The sequence below is a fragment of the Chiloscyllium punctatum genome, chromosome 47 (genome assembly GCF_047496795.1).
Source record: "Chiloscyllium punctatum isolate Juve2018m chromosome 47, sChiPun1.3, whole genome shotgun sequence".
In the NCBI taxonomy this organism is placed as follows: Eukaryota; Metazoa; Chordata; class Chondrichthyes; order Orectolobiformes; family Hemiscylliidae; genus Chiloscyllium; species Chiloscyllium punctatum.
The window spans coordinates 57904264-57920730 of NC_092785.1; the positions used below are offsets into that span (position 1 = coordinate 57904264).

At 45.3% G+C, this 16467-nt stretch overlaps 1 long non-coding RNA gene across 5 annotated transcripts in view; it reads right to left on the bottom strand.

Annotated features, from left to right (window-relative positions):
* LOC140468640 (uncharacterized) overlaps nucleotides 1–16467 on the bottom strand; it is an 87844-nt gene that overhangs the window by 17373 nt on the left and 54004 nt on the right. For all 5 annotated transcript variants that reach the window (XR_011955782.1, XR_011955783.1, XR_011955780.1 and 2 more), the window contains one exon: nucleotides 11074–11180. This is a non-coding gene — a long non-coding RNA (uncharacterized lncRNA). The remainder of the gene's footprint in view (nucleotides 1–11073; nucleotides 11181–16467) is intronic.

Sequence of the window (16467 nt, forward strand, 5' to 3'; positions counted from 1 at the left end):
CAGCCGCATGAGCTGAGAGAATCAGAGACTGGGAAAGGAAACATGGAAATATCCGAGCTGACATTCCAAACTCTGGAGTTCAGGTCAGGGGGAAAATATTACTGGATCGTATGAAGTAAACACATCAAAATGCTGGACTTATCTGGGGGAGCCAGAGAGGGACCTTTCCCATCCTGTATTAGTAAGGAGCTCTGAATAAACATTGGTCGTGGTGCTCAGCACAGAACTCAAGGCTCCTCTTTGATATTTCTTCCAGTAACAGTTGTGTAGGGGTATGTTGCTGGCTGGAGGTCTGTGACCAGTGCCTCTGTTCCACAAGGGTCAGAGCTGGGACATCTGTTGCTTGTAATATATATAAATGAAAAGTTTGAAAATGTAAACGTTTTAATTAGCAAGTTTGTAGATGGCACAAACTGTTGAAGTTGTGAATCGTGAAGAATGATGTCAAAGGATACAGCAAGAAAGAGATGAGTCAGAAAGTTTTGTGGGGAAATTGCAGATATATTTTAATTCAGACAAGTGTGAGGTGATGCATTTTGGAAGACACAAAGCAAGAGGAATTTGTACAATAAACGGAAGGGTCCTGAGCAACACTGATATACAGAGGGATCTTCAGTTGCAAGCTGAAAGATCCCTGAAAGTGGTGAAGGAGGTGAATGGCAGGCTTGCCTTCTTTAGTCAGGGGAGTGATAATAAAACTATGATCAGGCCACCTTTCGGGGATTGTGTGCCGTTTTGATCACCACATTATAGGAAGAAGGTGAAGGCTTTTGGGAAGGTGGAAACAGGTTTACCAGGATGTTGCCTGGATTGGGAGAGGTTAGAAAATCTTGGATTGTTCTCTTTGGAAAGTCAATGTCTGTGGGGTGACCCAACTGGCACAGAGTTTGTAAACCATGGTTTACTACAGAAATTGTATCTCTTGTTAAAAAGAAGAAAGAGGCTTATGTGTTGATGAGGCAAAATGGTACAGATGAAGCAATAGAGAGTTACAGATCAGCTAGGAAGGATTTAAAGAGAGAGTTAAGAAAAGCAAAGGGAGGACACGAGCAGTTTTTAGCAAACAGAATTAAGGGTAACCCTGAAATTGACTGCGGTTAAAGTGGGCGGCACGGTGGCACAGTGGTTAGCACTGCTGCCTCGCAGCGCCGGAGACCTGGGTTCAATTCCCGCCTCAGGCGACTGACTGTGTGGAGTTTGCACGTTCTCCCCGTGTCTGCGTGGGTTTCCTCCGGGTGCTCCGGTTTCCTCCCACAGTCCAAAGATGTGCAGGTCAGGTGAATTGGCCATGCTAAATTGCCCATAGTGTAAGGTAAGGGGTAAATGTAGATGTAGGGGTATGGGTGGGTTACGCTTCGGCGGGGCGGTGTGGACTTGTTGGGCCGAAGGGCCTGTTTCCACACTGTAAGTAATCTAATCTAATCTAATCTAATACTGCCCACATTTCTGATCCCCTTATTCCAGGGTTGATGTGATCACACCAGAGAGGGTACAGAGGAGATTGATCAGAATGTTTCTACAATTGGAAAATATCTGCTCTGCGGAGAGATTGGATAGGCTGGGGATGATTTCTGAGGAGGATGAGCTGAGATTTAATTGAAGTGATAAAATCCAGATCGAGTGGATAGGAAGGAGCTATTCATTAACTGAGAGGTCAGAAACTGGAGGATTTAGATTGAAACTAATTCCCAGAAAGAAGGGGAGAGGAGAATTCATTTCACTCAGAGATGGTGGGGAGCAGGAACTCATTGATGGACTGGCAGAGGCAGTAACCAGCATCACATTAGAATAAAAGGACATGGATGTAACTGAGATGCTGGAACATGCAGGGCTGTGGACTAAAGTCTGCAGAATGGGGTCATTGTGATTGATTTAACATTTCTCCAGAATATTAAAGTCAAGTCCAATTTGAGAATTTATGAACATCATCCGACCTGAATTCCAAATGTCAGAATAAATTTATCAGAAAGTTCAGCACTTGGCCTATCCTGCATGTGTTGGCTGTAATAGAATGACCCAGGCTTTACAGCGTTATGTACTCACCAATGAGAGCAGCAATTTCAGACTGTGTACTCTGCCCTCTATGTTGTTATAATCTGTTTTTTCAATGTATTTCTTTCAGAGCTGCTCACCTTGTTTCCTGGTTTCTTTCCCAGCCCTAAATCCATTCCCCATGGCCTTGAGGGACTACCATTTCTGCAATTTAATTTCTCCTGCCTTCCCCCGTGTGACAGACTGTCTTTTTGTCCTTGTCTCACCCCCACCTTGCACACAACTTGTTACATTTCTGATGGTTCCCAGACCTCTGTGACTTCACTGCGCATCCTGGGTCAGGGGCACAAGTTGTGAATTCTCTTCCTCATGAGATAATTGGAAATCTGTCTGGCTGCAATTTCCCCCAGATTTTATTTTGTAAATAAAAGAGGATTTGCGTCAGAGTCAAGTATTTGTGAGCCTTCATCCACAATCCTGAGCACTTAGACATAATATGTGACCCTCCCACAGATGTGCAGGTTTGATGGATTGGCTGTGCTAACATGGCCTGTAGTGTGTAGGTAAGGTGGGTTGTGTTAGCCATGCTAAATGTGGGGTTATGGAGGTAGGGTGGGACAGCAGGTCATTGTAGACTCGATGGACCGAATAGTCTCTTTGTGCGCCTAAGGGATTCTGTAATTCTAACTAGTTGTGATTGTTGTCACATTTTCCTAAGTCCAGGTTCATTCATCTCAGGTACACATGCTACCTTTTGTGTTTCTGTGTGTGCCCGTAGTGTTAGGTAAGGGGTAAATGTAGGGGTATGGGTGGGTTGCGCTTCGGCGGGTCGTGTGGACTTGTCCACAGTCTCCATGATTGTGCAGATTCAGTGGATCAGCCATGGGAAATGCAGTGTTAAAAGGATGGAGTGCTCCAGGTGGGATGCTCTTTGGATGGTTGGTGGGGTTTGATGGGCCAATGCTCTCCTGCCACACTGTTGAGATTCTATTCTATGATTGTGGATAAAGGCTATTCTATGATTGAGGATAAAGCAGGGTGTTCTTGGAGAGGCGGTAATAACTGGAAAGCTGAATCCAAAAATCACCACCTTCACCAAAGGAGATTTTCGGAAAATGACAGATAGTCAGGTGGATTAGCATTCCAATCTTAGATAGTGAGGAAGCGTGTAGGAGATAATGATTTTGCAATTTTAAACTGAGGGGAGACAGTGATTTATGGTTTTAGATTGCGTCGTACATTCGCAGTGTGAATATCCATCCTGTACTTTATTACAAAGCCAAGGTCACTGACAATGAAAACCAAAACACCCAGGAAACATCGCCTCACCACGTAATCTGATAAAAGAATTCTGATAAGTCTGGTTGAATTTAGAACAAAGATGAAAAGTTGGAAGATTAAATCCAATCCCAAGATCCAGTGCTTAAACAAAAGGAGACGACAATAGGATGAGGCAGGAGTTGGCTAATGTAGACTGGAAACAAAGACTTTATGGTGGGAAAGTTGACGGACAGTGCGGGAATATCAAAGAAATTTTTTGAAGTGCTCAGCAAAAGTATATATCAGGGAAAAGGAAGGACTTTAGGAAAAAAGGAATAATCTGCCATGGGTGGCTCAGGAAATAAGGGAGTCTATCAAACTGAAATAGAATGCATACAGATTGGCAATGACCATGGAGATTAGAAAAACTTTAAAGATCAACAGAAAGCGAGATGGGATTGGGGGAGAAAAGTGATTAATAGCTATCCCCAGGGCTGGAATAACAGTTTATACTGCTAGAGGGGAACATGATGTTTGGGGAACATATGGCCTCGAATTGTTGAAGCACTTAACTGTTACCATAGAGATAATCCTAAGCAAGTTAAAAATCACAGCACACTCCAAAAGCTTGTATTTCCAAATAAACCTGTTGGACTATAACCTGGTGATGTGTGGTTTTTAAACTTTGTCCACCCCACCACCAGCTCCTCCACATCAGAATCCTGATAGACAGCCCCACTGAAACTGAAGTGCCTATCACATACTTGAGGGAGCCACAGGGGCGTGGGGGAGCGGTGTGTGGTTTAACCACAAAGTGCTGAACTGAACTAGACTTTCTAACTGCCGTTGCCATGGAGATAATACTGAGAGACAGTCTCTATTCAAAGTCCCAAACCACAAAGGTATAAGAGTGGGAGCTGTACATTGGACAGGTGGGGAGTTACTTGATGCTGCCTGAAGGTGTTTTGCTTGTACACTATCCAGGTAACTGCCATGTCTCATCAATAAAGTCTCAAAGAAGACCTCTCTGAGTTCTGTGCCTAGTTATTCCTATCCAGCAGGGTTCAGGAATATGAGCACACAGCAGTCAGTCTTCACAGTGGAGGATACGAAGAACATGCCAGTAATTTGTAAGGAGACTGAGGAAGGTGAGGACCTAGATAATAACCATTATCGTGAAAGAGTTAGAACTGGATATGCTAATGTAGCTAAAGGTAGACAAGTCTCATTGCCCTGATGGGATACATCCCAGGATACCAACAGAGTTAGTGGGAGAAATAGCAAATGCACTTAGAGTCATAGAGTCTGACAGCAGAGACAGGCCCTTTGGCCCATGCTGACCAGAAAGTCCATCCACGCTAACTCCATTTCCCTGCACTTGGCCCATTTGCTTCTGACCCTTTCCTATCCATGTATTTGTCCAAATGTCTTTTACCTGTTGTGAGTGTTCCTGCCTGAACCATTTCCACTGGCAGCTCATTCCATATACATACCACCCTCTGTGTAAAACAGTTGCCCCTCAGCTTCCCTTTTATTCTTTCTCCTCTAACCTTCAACTGATCCAATCAAGCCGTCCAATCCTTGAGTTCCTGGGAAAAAGACTGAGTGCATTCACCTTATCCATGCCTCTCATGGTCTTATACACTTCTAGAAAAGAATCCCCTCAGTTTCCTCTGCTCCAAACATAAAATCCTCCCTTGTCCAACCTCTCCCTATAACTCAGACCCCTGAGCCCTGGTAACATCCTTGTAAATTGTTCTGCACTTTTTACAGTTTAATAACTGAAACCTCCATTACATCCATCATATTTCCAGTGTTTCCCTGCGGGGCTGGAACCGACGGGACAATGCCAATGGATTACAATCCATGATCGAGAATGAACCCCTTTACAACAATCCCGTTTTCATAGTGTTCCCCATGGTGCAGGTATCCTTGTGTCTTTCTGGTTGCATGGTTAATTAAAGACTTGTCCTTTTACAAAGCAAAGTTGTGGCTTCATTGTTCCTGGGAAATGTGCCATGATTTTTCAGACTTTCAAAAACAAATGAACTCTCTCTCCACACTCACCACGCTGACATGGACTTGGCTGTGTCTCAGTACTTTTCCAGTCACATTGAGATTTGAAATATTTGCCCACGGACAGAATGCACACCTTTCCATCCAGATGAAAAGGCCAATGATATTCAGATCGGCACGGATCAAGTAACTATCAGATTTGACCATGAAGTTCAATTTGTATTTCTCATCCGCAAATCCACCCTTTCAGTACCATACAACAGAGCACACAAGTTACCACTGTTAATACAGGATGGAAATTCATAAGACAATTGTAGTATTAAACTGTAGTTTTCTTGTTTCCCCCAAAGCTTTAAACCTCAGTCTCACAATTTCTCTCTTCTGTGAACTGAAATCCAAACCAATCCCCCCACTCCTTTCCTCCACACCCAGTTCTCACACACTCTCTCTTCGAATCCAGTTTCCTAGCTCCTGATGAGAACCATCCTGCATACACAGCTTCCTGCACACTCTGGCCAAGACCCATCTTACTAAAATGAGCCAAATTAGAATTCTAATTGCAGGCCCATCCTTGTCCCTTTCCATAACAACCCTGAATCTTCACAAAAGAGTTCTAATAACTTTCTGCAAAACGCTGCACCACTGATAGTCTGATCACATATCAGGGTAGCAAGAGAGAGGCCATTCCCCTGGGTCCTGCTCCTAGAGGGATGAAGCTGCCAATGATAGATTAATCCCTCACATCCCACAATTGCCAGCACTGCACCCATGCACTTGTCTCCCCTCCTACAGCACGAGCTCCCGATCATACAGGAGTCCAGGTGATTGACAGCAGCTGCTGCCCAATATATCAGAATCCCTACAGTATGGAAACAGGCCCTTCGGCCAAACAAGTCTATACCGACCCTGCAAACAGTAACTTACACAGACCTATGCCCCCTAACTAATTTAATCAATACTATGGGCAATTTCGAATGGCCAATTCACCTGCCCTGCACATCTTTAGATTGTGGGAGGATGCACAAACCCCACACAGACAGTCGCCCGTGGCCGGAATCGAACCCGGGTACCTGGTGCTGTGAGGCAGCAGTGCCAACCACTGAGCTGTCTCTATAGGGTGGAGGGGGCGGGGCTGGAGGACTGGGACAACGAGATTGTAAACAATGAATGAATGTGGTGAACACTGGGGGATGGACAGGTCAGTGAGGGACAGGAGCAGTGCAGCAGCAGGAGGGGATCCTGGACAAACTGAGCAATGGGAGAGTCTGACAGGAGAGAAACTACAGGAAGGGTCTGTTTGGAGGCTCAGGCAGGGACAGCTGGGAGACAGTATGGCCTGGTGGCTTGGGCAGGTTTACTAATCAGCCTCTTCAAAGATGCTGTTACTCAACTCTGAGCCTGATCCTCCTGATCCAGAGGTAAGGACACGTACACTATTTCCTGGTGGGCAAGGGATACAGGGACTGCCTTTCAAAAGGAACTCCCCTGTGTTGGTGACATGAACAAGACTCAATACAGACTCACTGAGAAAATGCTGGCGTCCTTGAACTTCATCCAGAATATTAACACCTATAACTGGGCAACGCAGACCCCAATGTACAGAGTTAAATCCTGGATACCAATAACAGCTTTGTGCATGGGAAATCATATCTCATGAATTTGACTCAGTTTTTTTGAAGAAGTAACAAAGAGGATTGCTGAGGTCAGAGCATGGACATGATCTACATGGACTTCAGTAACGTGTTTGACAAGGTTCCTCATGGGAGGCTGCTCAGCAAGGTTAGATCACATGGAGTACAGAACTGGCCCGAAGGTAGAAGGCAGAGGGGGCTTTTCAGGCTGGAGGCCTGTGACCAGTGGAGTCTCACAAGGATTGGGGCTGGATCCACTACTTTTCGCCATTTATATCCATGATTTGGATGTGAACATAAGAGGTATTGTAAGTAAGTTTGCAGATGACACCAAAATGGGAGATGTAGTAGCAGGGAAAAAGATTACCTCAGAGTACAAGAGGATCTGGATCAGATGGGTGAATGGGCTGAGGAGTTCAGTTTAGAAAAATACGAGCTGCTGCATTTTGGAAAAGCAAACTTTAGCAGGACTTATACAGTTAATAGTAAGTTCCTGGTGAGTGCTGCTAAACAAAGAGTCCTTGGAGTGCAGGTTCATAGTTCCTTGACAGTAGAGTAGCAAGTCGATAGGATAGTGAAGGCGGCAGTTGGTCTGCCTGTCTTTATCAGTCAGAGCATTGAGTATAGGGGTTAGGATGACATATTGTGACTGTAGAGGACATTGCAAAAGTTGCCGAATCAATATTCCATTTAATTCTGTTCTCCTTCCTATCAGGTGGATGTTCTTAAACTTTAAAGAGGTCAGAAAAGAATTATAGCATGTTGCCAGGGTTGGATAGGCTGTTTTCCCAGGAGCGGCAGAGGCTGAATGGTGACCTGAAAGAGATTTTTAAAATCAGGCTGGGCATGGATAGCGTAAATAGACAAGATATTTGCCCTGCAGTGGGGGAGTACAGAACTAGGGGACTGGGAAGGAGGGTCGGCAGACAGAGGGTGGTTGGATCGAGAAGGGTGGGTCAGAAATGGGTGGGGAAAGAGAGGGGGGGGATAGAAAGGGGTGGCACAGAGACAGATGGGGACAGAAAGTGGGTTTAGAGAGGAGGGGAACAGACAGGGGGAAGGGGGGGGGGGCAGAGACCAACAGAGGTAGGGGGAGAGACAGACAGACAGGGGGGAGAAAGAGAACAGACTGTTGGGGGGTGGGGAGACAGAGCGTGGGGAACAGACAGAGTGGGGGGAGGGGGAGAAACAGAGTGGAAAGATGGAGAGTCATTTTGTAGATCTAAAACTCAACCCAGTTCCTGTTTTCTCATCCTGACCTTAATTCCCTCCGAAGAGCTCAGAACAACTGCTTAGTTCTTGGAAAGTAGAGTTTCTGAGAGATCAGGTGCTGAACATGGCATTTGGGACACTAACATTGAATGGAATGCGCTGACCAATAAATGGACTCTGGTTCGATTCCACTGTCTGTGCGGTGTTTGCACATTCTCCCTGTGTGTCTGCGTGGGCTTCCGCTGGGTGCTCTTAATTTCCTCCCACAATCCAAAGACACGCAGGTTAGCTGGATGAGCTTTGGGTAATGGTAGGGTACAGAGTTAGGGTGGAATGCTGTTCCGATGGTTGGTATGGTCCCATGGGCCGAAAGGCCTGCTTCCACACTGTAGGGATTCTGTCACTGAGTATAGGGGTTAGGAGGGCACGTTGTGGCTGAGTAGGGCATTGGGGAGGCCAGTTTTAGAATATTACATTCAATTGTGGTCTCCCTGATTTCAGAAAGATGTTACCAGAATAGGACTCAACCTCTGAATGACAAGTTCCTGGGAAGTGTTGACAGACAAAAAGACCATGCAGTGTGGGTTGACAGTTCCTTGAAAGTGTGGTTGAAGGTAGACAGGTCAGTGAAGGTGGTGTGCGGTATGCTAGCTGGTATTGGGCAGTGCATTGAGTATAGGAGTTGGGAGATCATGGTTCGGTTGTACGGTTTATTGGCTCGGCCACTTTTGGAATCCCCAGACTGCTTTCAATTCCAGTCTCCCTGTTATAGGAAAGATGTTGGGAAACTTGCAAGAGTTCAGAATGGTTTTACTAGGGTGTTGCAAGTATTGGAACACGTGAACCATAGGGAGAGGCTGAATCGGCTGAGGCTATTTCCCTGCAGCACTGGACACTTTAGGTGGCTTTATTGAATTTTATAAAGTTATGAGGAGCAATGATAGGGTGACTAGCCATGGTTTCTTTGTTCCTCAGGGTAGGGGAGACCAAACAAATGTGAATCTTTTTTCCAAGGTGGAAATGACAAATTCTATAAGAGAGATGGCAAGTTTCAAGGATATGAAAACCGAAACAACTGAAGATGCTGTAAACCAGGAAGAGAAACAGAAGTTTCTGGAAAAGGTCAGCAGGTCTAGCAACATCTGTGAAAAGAAATTAGAGTTAACGTATCTGAGGAAGGGTGACCAGACCCGAAACTTTAACTGATTTTTCTTCACAGATGCTGCATGATCTTCTGCGCATTTCCAACAACATCTGTGCAAGTTTAAAGGGAGTTGTTTGGAGTATATACCTGAGAGGAACTTTATAAAGTGCGAGTCAGACCACATCTGGAGTAATGACAGAAGGTTTGGTCCCTTTATTTAAGGAAATACATCATTTCATCAGAGGCATTTCACAGAAGATTGACTGGGATGAACCCTGGTTTGCAGGGATTATTTTTTAAGAAAAGGCTGAAGACGTTGGGACTTTACTCACTGGATTTGGGAAGAATGAGAGGGGATCTCATTGTAACATGTAGGATTCTTAAGGAGTTTGACAGGGTAAATACTGAGAGGATGTTTCTCATCATGAGGGAGTCTGGAACCAGATTCTGGGTCAGTCACAGAATCACGGATTCTGTTTTGGATTCGTCAAGTTTAAGGCAACACCGACACGGGTCAGGGGTTTCATAAGCAATGGAGCTGGGGTGAGGTGGAGAGAAGCAACATTTTAAGAGATTGTAATTCCTGGTGTTTGTGATTGTGTAGATGTCTGATCAGAAGGTCACCTTGGGGTCAGATATGAGAGCAATATTGTCAAGAGTGTGGTTCTGCCTCAGACAGTTCCCAGGGAGAGTGAGGGGCTCAGCAGTAAGGGAAAGTGATTTGTAATAGCAACTGAAGGCAATGGGTTTAACCATTGCAATGTTCCGTTGCAGGAAATTGCAGCCAATCGCGTAGTGGGAGTGTGATGAGCAGTTTGATAACTGAGTAATGGAGAAGGATGATGGCGAGGGATAGCTGGGCATTGTCAGTGTACATGTGAAACCTAACACGGTGCTTTTGGACAATGTCACCTCCTGGCAGTATGTAGGTGAGAAACAGGAGGGACCGAGGAGAGATCCTTAAGGGACACCAAATACAAGGAATTCAGAAAGGAAAGGGAGAGTCAGGATGGAGTAGGTTTTTGCAACAACGGTGGGGTCAAATATTAGTTTGTAGCAGAATGGGAGAGAAGGACATAACCCGAAAAGACAGACAGATAGAACAAGGAACAATATCTGTGAACTGGGGAGGGGGAGTGATGAGGAGGAGGAGCAGCCCGACTCCAAAAGCACTATTCCTACATCAGTGACATCACCCAACTCCACCCTAGTCTCAGCTCATTTACTGAAATACTCGTCCATCCCTGTGTTATCTCCAGACTTCATGATCCAAACACACTCCTGGCCAGCCTCCCACATTCAACTTCCATGTAATCTCAAGAGTATCTAAAACCCTACTGCCCAAGCGCTCACTTGTACCAAAACTTGTTGATTCATCAAAAGGCTCCTATTAACAAGCAACAATTTAAAATTCTCACCCTTGATGTAATTCCTGGCTGTGAACATCCCTGTCTCCCTGAACCACACAATCTGTGAGACCTCGACAACTCATTTTCTTTCAGACTCCCAACGATATGTTTAATCAATGCTTCACCTGTCTAGCTGTTTCTACCGTTGCCAAGGCAACACGGTATGGAATTCCCACCCTAACCCCCTCAGACCTGCTTTCCTCCTTTAAGGTATTCCTGAAAACCTGCTTATTTGGCAATTCTTTTGATCACCTGACCTAATATCTCCAGCTGTGGCCTTATGTCACAAGTTCTCAATCATATGTCTGTGGAATTATAAACATGATAAAAAAAAACAACTGTTGTTGATTTGCACACATTTTGTCAATTCTTCACTGTCGCTGAGTGAATAATCTATAACAGCTCTTACCCAAACACATTGTAGGAGCACCTTCACCACACGAACTGTAGCTGTACAAGGAAGTCAAACATCACCTTCTCCACAGGCAATCGGGCTTTAGCACTGATCACTGGTATCTGTGGACGGAGAAACACATAGTTGATATTTCAGGGAGTGCAAAATGCATTATCGGGAGGGAAAATGGTGCAGAATTTGGGATTTTTAAATTTGTGTTTTACTACGTGCACCAAGTTCTGTAAAACCTCTCATCCCATACCATGAAAATTTCCTCCTCTTCCTGGTCAATAAGTTTTTCCTTCCCCCTGCCCTGCACCTTCACACATTTCCAATGCCTTGGTCACAACAGCACTGTGCTGTCAGTGAAGTTTATCACGTGGTTGAGTATTACCCCGCCCCTCATTCATTCTGATTGGTTGAAGGACCAACGAGCACCTCTAGCCACAGTTCCCCCACTCTTATTGGTCCTGCGCTGATATCAATAATCCGAAGCCCACTGTGGGCTGGAGCATGCTCAGTGCTTCCTGCTTTTACTGCTGTTCATCAGGTATGAGAGAGAGAGGGCTCATCCCTGTTTCTCCTGAGGTCAGACAATAACAACAACTACCTGCATTGTATGGAGCCTTTCACATTGACAAATCTCCTCAAATGCTTCACGAATGATGGAAACGTTGATTAAAGAGAACGATTTTTAGATACATCTTTAAGGCGGAGAGAGGGAGTTAGGGAGGATATTCCAAAGGTTCGTGTCCTCGGCAGCTTCAATCGTGGAGTGATATAGGTGGGGAACAGCTCACAATGGAGACAGCTAGTGGCTAACCATAAGTTGGATTAGTGGTGCTGGAAGAGCACAGCAGAACAGGCAGCATCCAACGAGCAGCGAACGTCGATTTCGCTGCTCGTTGGATGCTGCCTGAACTGCTGTGCTCTTCCAGCACCACTAATCCACTATTTGCTTTCCAGCATCTGCAGTCATTGTGTTTACTTCATTGATGCTAACCATAAGTTAACAACCTCATGTCGTAGCCCCCTACCCCACACACCAGTTTTCACAGTCTGCCATTACACACTACCTATAGTTAGCCACTAACAGTCTCCATTAACAGCTAATCATCCTCCCCCAGACAGATTGTTATCCACTCCTTTACCCAACCGTTCTTCTCACTCTATCCCCACCTATCGTTTACTCCTTTTATCCTCCCCCCACACTAACTTCTGCACTAAAACTGACTTGTTTTCTCAGTAATATCTGTCCTGAGGAAGGGACACTGGGTCTGAAACTTTATCTGATTTCTCATCACAGATGCTGCCAGACCTGCTGAGCTTTTCCAGAACCTCCTGGTTGTTGTTTCTGATTTACATCTTCTGCAGTTCTTTTGGTTTTAATTTACCGGGAGTTTGTAATTCAGGTCCCACAGCCTCTGTCCCAGTCTCTGCTGTCTCTCCCAACCCCAAACAGTGACACGGCATCTGCACAGCTCATGGACAGGCGCTGTCTTGCTGGCCACACCCCTCATTCACTCCCATTGGCTGCAGGACCACACAACCTCTCCTATTGGTCTGGAGCTGTCGTTAATTAAGCTGGCGCCGATTGAGAGTGGTTGGTTCCTCCCTGTCTCTGCCCTGGGATGAGCTCCATCATTCACAGTGAATGGGGCTGTATCACAGAACACAGGGGCTGGGGGCTATTCAGCCCATTGGGGCTGTATTCTCTCCCTCTGGAGATGCTGCAAGTCGGTCCCAAGTCCCCTCCCATGTGCCCACGGCCCCCCAAATCTTACCTTAAAAAGTAAAATTCCAAGTCTGTTTCAGAATACCTGCTGAATCTGTGTCGTTCAGACTGTTCCAGATGCTCAGAACTTACTGAGGAAAATAGTATTCACATTTTCACCTTGTATTATTTGCCAATTACTTGAAAGTAGTTACTAAAAATTGTAACAGTGCTAACAATTCCTCTCTCTCTCTGCAAATTCAAGACCTTGGAACCAAATCTGCACCAGGTCGAAATCACTGCTTCACCTTCTCAGCTCCAAGGATATTTATGTTTGCTTCAGCTAGCTCGCCACAAAATAGAGGAATGCATCTTAATTTATTAGGATCAAAGAAACAGACCTTCGGTCCAATTCGTCCATGCCAACGAGGAATCCTAAACGAATGGATTCCCATTTACCAGCTATTGGCCTGTATCCATCAAAACCCTTCCTATTCATGGACCCAATTGGAAGCCTTTTAAATGTTGTGATTTTTCAGCCTTCACGACTTCATCTGGTAACCCCTCCCATACACACACCACACTCAGCTTGAAAACGTTGCCTTTTAGATCCCTTTTAAATGTTTCCCCTCTCAATTTAAACCCAGGTGCTCTAGTTTTGGACCCACCTAACCTGAGGAAATAGGACCCCGGCTGCTCACCTTATTCACACCCCTCGTGATTTTATATATCTCCATGAAGTCACCTCTCAGTCTTTGACTCTCCAGAGAAAATAGCCCCAGCCTATTCAGCCTCTCCCTGTCGGCCAAATCCTCCAATCTTGGCAACGTTTTTGTAAATCTTGTCCAAACCTTTTCAAGTTTCACAACATCCTTCCCAGAACAGGAAAATTCAAACTGAAAACAGAATTCCAGAAGTGGCTTAACCAATGTCCTGTCCAGCCACAATATGACATCCCAGCTTCTGTATTCAATGCATTGACCAATAACGGAGAGCATTAATGGAGTCCCATTTGCCAGCGGTTCACCCTTATCCCTCTAAATCGTTCCTCTTCATGTACCCAATCAAATGCCTTTTAAATGCTGCTGTACTAGACTCCACCCCTTCCTCTGGCAGTTCACTCCATACTTGCAATGCCCTCAACATGAATAAGATGCCCCTTAGATCCCTTTTAAATCTTTTCCCTCTCACCTTAAGCCTGTACCCTCTAGTTCTGGACCCACCGAACTTGGGAAAAAGTCCCTGACTGCTCACCTTATCCATGCCCTTCATGATTTTATAAGATCACCGCTCAGACTCCAACTCTCCAGGGAAAATAGACAGCCTATTCAGCCTTGCCCAATAAGCTCAAACCGTCCAACCCTGGCAAAATCCTTGCAAATGTTTTCTGAACCCTATCAAGTTTCTCAACGTTATTCCGAGAACAGAGAGATTGGAACTGAAAACAGAATTCCAGAAGGGCCTCAATCAGTGCCCTGTCCAGCCACAATATGACGTTACAACAGCTGCATTCAATGCATTGACCAATAACGGGGAGCATACCAAATGCTGCATTCACTCCCTTACCTACCTGTGACTCTACGTTCAAGGAACTAGGAACCTGCACTCAAAGATCTCTTTGTTCAGCAATGTTCCCCAGGACTTTACCATTAAGTGTATAAGTCCTGCCCTGATTTGCCTTTCCAAAATACAACAGCTCACATTTATCTAAATTGAACTCCGTCTGCCATTCCTTGCTCCAATGGCTCATCTGATCAAGATCCTGTTGTATTCTGAACTAACCTTCTTTATTCTACACATCCAATTTTGGTGTCTTCTGTAAACCTACTAACCATACCTCATATATTCACATTCAAGTCATTTATTTAAGGGCCCAATATCCATCCTTGCAGCACATTGCTGCTCACAGGCCTCCAGTCCGCAAAGCAACCCTCCATCATCATCCTCTGTCTCCTACCTTCAAGGCAGTTTTGTAATGGCTTGCTCTCCCTGCATTCCATGTTATCTAACCCTGCGAACCAGTCTGCTTTGTGGAACCTTGTTGAATGTCCATATAAACAATGTTCACCGCCTGGCTTAATCAATTTTCTTTGTCACTTCAAAACACTCACTCAAGTTAGTGAGACCCAACTGTGCATGTACAAAGCCACATTGACTCTCCCTGATCATTCCTTACCTTTCCAAACACATGGATATCCTGTCCCTCAGAATCCCTTCCAACAACTTGCCTGCCACTGACTTCAGGCTCACTGTTCTCTTGTTCCATGGCATCTCCTTACCACGTTTTTAAAAATAATGGCACCTCACCTGTCGCTATCAATGATACAAATACCTCAGGAGAGGCCCAACAATCACTTCCCTAGATTTCCAGAAAGTTCCAGGATACACCTGATCAGGTTCCAGGGCTTTATCCACCTTGATGCGATTTAAGACATCCAGTACCACCACCTCTGTAACATGGACACTTTTCAAGTTACCAGTGTTTATTTCTCCAAACTCTCGAGCTTCATATACTTCACCAATAAAAATGACGTGAAATATTTGCATATCTTTTGCACCCCCTGTGGTTCCATAGACAGCCTTGTTCAAAACCATACCCTGAGCCCAACTGCCTGACCTGTCAGGTCTCTTGCACTGAAATAAATGCAGTGTAACTGGTCCATCGCACCTCATTCTGTGACTTGCTCTTGCCTGCCTTGACAGTCTGACCTGTGAACAGTACCAGCCTCAGACTCACCTCTTTTCTCACTATCCCTTTAGGATTACCCCGACTCCCTCACTGGTTTAATGCCTCCCGAGTGGCACTAGCAAATCTCCCTGCTCGTCAGGACCCCATGCTTTCACCTTCCTACGCCACTGGTACCAATGTACAATGACCTCCCACTGGTTATTTTCCCTTTTGAGAATATTCTGCTCCCTCAGAGACATCCTTGACACTGGCACCAGGGCGGCACCACCCCATTCTGATGTCTCACTGTCAGCTGCAGAAACGGCAGACTGTGCCCCTGACTAGAGAGTCCCCTCTCACCATCGATCGTGTGGAACTGGATATACTTCACATTATGTTAGAAGCCAGTCTCAGTACCAGTAACTTGGCTGTCAGTGCTACATTCCCCTGAAAGTGTATTACCACCTACATTTTCCAAAACCGTATACTTGTCTGAGATGGGGATAGCCACAGGAGACTCCTGCAGTACCAACCTACCCCTCCTAGCTTTCCTGGAGGTAACCCATCTACCTGACTGTATCTGCAGTATCCTGCATTCCTGAGACTGCCAGCTATCACACCGCCCACCCCACCCCACCCCACCCCACCCCACCCCCGGCTCCTGTCAATTCTTCACTGCCTTTAATCACTCCTCCACCAATCCATACGTTCCAATAGGATTTGCAATCACACTTCCTGCAGACAATTATCAGGATCATTGAAACTCTCCCTAATCTCCCTCATCTGACAGGAACAGCACGCCACTCTACAACAGGCCATCTCTCCGCCTTAACAATCGACAGACCAAGACAAAGGCACAGTCTTACTGCTCGAAAAATACTGCCCGAGAATAACTTAATGCTTACGTTTTATATCTTAAACATTTAATCAAGAGACCCTAAGACATTAAAAAGAAATAGTCACCTGACTCACGATTGTAGATTTAATAAAATAAAACCGACTAAGATTGATATTTGAAGAGACTGAA